General features: G+C 42.8%; 1 pseudogene; it reads right to left on the bottom strand.

Annotated features, from left to right (window-relative positions):
• Positions 1-820: 820 nt before the first annotated feature.
• LOC112875980 lies at positions 821-1,624 on the bottom strand (annotated as a pseudogene).
• Positions 1,625-4,671: the final 3,047 nt, after the last annotated feature.

The following is a 4,671-nucleotide window of genomic DNA, read 5'->3' as shown; positions in this document are numbered from 1 at the left end:
TCTTAATTAAAGCCCGCTAAGACAATATTGCTAAAGATTTGCTTAATTAAAGCCTGCTAAAAAGATTGCAAAGTTTTCTTAATTATTAAAGGCTGTAAAGAAAATATAGTTAAAGATATTATAAAGATCATATAATAAATTGTTTAGATTTGTGCACCAAAGCAAGTTTATGTATGTCTTTTTTTTATTTCAAGAAAGAATGTCTTTTTTTTAAAGGAGATAAACTCTGCTTTTCTTGAAAGCAAGGTTTCTGAATGTGTCACCGGGCAAACTCAACAAAGATTTGTGCGGCGATAAGCTCGTGACGCTTGCTTTCAGTTTTAGACATGTGAAGTGCAAGCCCAGAGCACCGGCGCTAAATTTAGTCTAGAGCGGGGAACTTCGCAAGGAGCACCGCGAAATTTCAATTATTGCCCGTCCAAAGCATCATCGCAAATTCAGCCTAGAGCGGGAAACTAAGCGCCCAAATGTAAATTTCCAAGTACCACGAGGTCCAATTTTCCAAATGAATGTAGCCAACCACGGCAACAGCGAACACGGAATCCAAATTTCAAAAAAGAAATATCTCAAAGAGTATTATAAAACAAACACGTTGGTTCCATCCACGGGAAATCTTAAAATCTAGGCAACCAATAACATGAGCATTGAATTGTGAAGGAACTCATAAATGGAATCCGAATCCATTACCATCGAAATCAACAATGTTCCAGGGAAATCATTTCACATAGCAGACCACCGAAAATTTCCCACATGAAGGTTGCAAAATCACAGAGGAGGGAGAAAAAGGATGCCGCAAAGAAGAGAAATCAGGCACACCATGTTAACTTGAACCATTTCTTGTTCCATTGAAAACCACAGATCACAAGTTACTACACAACTGGTTCATCTCCTACCACAACTACCCCCACCTACAACCTAAACATCACAGGAAACACGAAACGGAACTAGACATTGGATTTTAGTCCACCCTCTATGCCTTTCTGGGGGACTTGGCGGCCTTCTTGGGGACTAGGCCTCCTTGCTGCCGCCGCTGGACGCCTTCTCTGCCGTCTTCTTGGGCAGCAGGACCGGGTTGATGTTGGGGAGAACGCCGCCGTGGGTGATGGTGACGCCGGAGAGCAGCTTTCCGAGCTCCTCGTCATTACGGATCGCCAGGAGGACATGGCGGGGGATGATGCGGGTCTTCTTGTTGTCCCTGGCCGCGTTGCCGGTGAGCTCCAGAACCCGGTCACACAAGGAAACAAAAAACGCATCAGCACCGTGACATTAATACGCCATTGCGAGATAAAGTTGAACAGATGGCTTTATTTCGACGGCAGGTTGGGATGTTGTTTACCTCAGCGGCAAGGTACTCGAGAACGGCGGCGAGGTAGACGGGGCGCCAGTGCCGATGCGCTGCGCGTAGCGGCCCTTCTTGAGATAGCGCTCGATACAGCCGACGGGGAACTGGAGGCCGGCCTTTACGGACCTCGACACCGACTTCTTCCTCGGCCCGCCGGCTTTGCGCCCACCAGCTCCCTTCTTCACCTTGCCGCCCGCTCCGGTGCCGGTGGTGTCCATGTCCGCCGCTGCGCTTCGAGTGGTTTCTCAGGATGAGGAGGAAGGGCTCGAGAGATCGGAGGAATGCGAGATTGCAAGGTGTCCTGCAATGGAAGGCGACGCCAAGTATTTAAACGGCGCGGCGGAGGAAGTGGTGGGCCCGTCGATCCGCGCGCGGGTGCAACGAGCGGTCAGATCTGGAGGCCCGCGGAAGGCCGCGACTGGGGACGCTAGGTATCCAATTGTATTTTATATAAATAATTATGATGCTAAATTAATTACGTATAATACTATCTTAGCTTATTTTATCAAATATTTAGATTGATATAATGATCTAAAATAAATATAATAGCCGCCACGTAGTCACGATGGAGCTCGCGGAGCGCCATCCGTGGGAGGGCGGCTAGTCCAATCAGGCTCGCTTTTATCAAATATTTAGATCGATATAATGATCTAAAATAAATATAATAGCCGCCACGTAGTCACCATGGAGCTCGCGGAGCGCTATCCGTGGGAGGGTGGCTAGACCAATCAGGCGCGAGCGGATTTCGGGAGCGCCGAAAAATTGTGCCTCCAGTCTCCCGCCCACGGGAAGAAGATTTTCAGCGACACACGCCGGGTAGTTGGTGAAAATTTTTGGTAGCGAAAAGTGGAAACTAGTGAAGAGCCAAACAAGTTTGAATAGGATCCGAAGAATTCCGGATTTTTGTTTGCTCCTAGAAGTGAAAGTTTGGAAGAAAATAATTTTACACACAAGCTTTGAAGCACTCGAAAAAATTATACAATTTTTTTGACGAAAATAGAAATATGGTAAAAGAATGTTGAACAGTTTTGTGGAAAAAATTTGGGAAAGAAGATTTGGTAAAAGAAATAATCGAGAAAAATGAGAGCTAATCTAGAAAGAAAGATAACATGCGGCTACATCTACATACCACAAATTTATCCCCGCCACATGCTCCTGGCCATCTGCAACGACAAGGAGCTCGGAGGGCTGCATGCAGGCGGCAGCATCGCTCACGACATCCTTCTATCACCCCGTGTTGCTGCCCAAGAAGACAGCAAAGAAGACGTGGCGGCAATAAGGAGGCTAGGATCCCCCCCGCCCCCAACACCCCAAAGAAGGCTTAGTGCGTGCACTCAGATAGTCAGATCTGATGTACAGCGCCGTTCCGCGGAGGGATACGTGAGCGAGGGAATAAATAGGATTAAGACTACCTTACCACTGACACCTAAAATACAAAATTTATTTCACGTTTGCACAATGCTACAAGCAAATGGTTCAATAGCCATTTTTGTTCTTCTCCAACAATAAACTCAAAAGAGAACTCTTTCTGCAAATGAGTGTTCAGGGGAGAGTATACTCAGATTTAGATTGTGCCTTTTCTCGCATCCAAAATGGATCTTCTAAGTACTCTGTTGGAGGTTGAAACAGCACTTTCGGAGGTCCATTTTTGATTTGGGTGCTCTTATGGGTCACCTGGTGGAGATAGTCTAATGCATCCTATCGAAGCTGTATAGACCCAGAGTATAAGGGTGGGTGCGTACATAGAAAAAGAAAAGTAGGACCAACGCCATTATCTATCTCGCGTGACCGAGCGCTTACACGCTAAAGAGTAATATTATTTCAAATAGAAATAAATGTACATAATCCCTAGCATATTAAGATTTATCTAATAAACCAAACGTCCTATGAAACCAACCATCAAGTATCTTAAACTAAAAAAGCTATCAAAATAATCCTTACTGATTTTGTCGGTGATTTTGTTAATATTGCACGTTACATGGATGATGGCATGACAGTGGCAATAATAAGTCATCCTTACAAGGGATATTTACAAGGCATAATAAGTTTGTCCATCTTAGCATGCTATGTTGGCAAATATATGCACTAAAACAATCTAAGGGATATTTACTTATCTAGACGGTTTTGAACAATTCAATATCTTGATATCCGATTTCATAGCTTGGATTTAGTTTATAGAACTCACTAATTGAGGAAATATGTAGTTATTTCAAACAACAGACAATGGTGCAAATAACGTGGCAGAAGAACCCTTCCACCTCAAAATATAAGGATTGGTTTCATTAGTGCGGTCTGTAATGCTATACTACATGATATGATATAATTCACGATTATAAGATCAACAATCTATATAAAAATTTTCAAATATGAACACAATAATATTAAAGCCGTATCCTACAACCTACAAATTCCTAGTTAAATCTTAATGAATCTTCTAAATCCTGAATGTGTAATGTGTGCACGCCTAGTAGACCCCTATAACTAGGGACGACAACAGGTCGGGTTTAGTTGGTGTGGAGGAAATCCACCCATGGAAAATGTTCAATGTGTAAAATTTAACATCCATATCCTCACCTGTCAATGGAATTTTAGACCCCCGGGCACACTCAACATGTATGGCACACGGGTGTATTAAATTATGATCCCTACTGGTAAGAATGAATAAATCCACTTACTTTTTAGCGCGTGAAACCACAGCCGCAGGTGGAATCTGAGACTGGTACCCACATGTTAGATTGCATCCATACCAACAAGCTAGGTCAACATTATTAAAACACATTAAAATTGCAAGGCCTAGAATTTGATACGCTAGGGGGGTTTTGAAGGCCCATAGCTTGTAGGTTGGTTTTTGTCATTTTCTCTAAAATAAAGGGAGGAAGTATACCGTGGAGTTGGGATTGTCGGGATGACTGATCAAATGCAGACAACTGTATTTATTGAGAATAAAAGTTTTTGGATTAAACTCTTGCTATTGTTTTCTACATATATCATTTATAGCCAAAGGCAACATTGTGCTAAAGTATTTAAATTATGAGTTTGGCAATATTTTTTCTATCAATAGACATACTTATAAGTTATAATATGGATTAAAATATACCGGTGATCTTTAAACTTGTAATTTAGTGTCGCCTATTTTCATAATATCTTAAGACAAGTATATGGGGCCCGCAAACTTGTCAAACTTCCCCACAAGATAGGTGCCACGTTGGAAGGCATATAGGCAAGTCTATGCCAATTACAAAAGGTTTGAACTTCTAGTTACATACATAAACCTGTACAGCAGGAGCAGGAGCACGTACAGAAGATGCTCGGCAAAAACTGGTGGTTTG

The sequence above is a fragment of the Panicum hallii genome, chromosome 9 (genome assembly GCF_002211085.1).
Source record: "Panicum hallii strain FIL2 chromosome 9, PHallii_v3.1, whole genome shotgun sequence".
NCBI lineage: Eukaryota > Viridiplantae > Streptophyta > Magnoliopsida > Poales > Poaceae > Panicum > Panicum hallii.
Note: the sequence above shows the minus strand (reverse complement) of the source record. Positions and strands in the feature narration are given on the sequence as shown.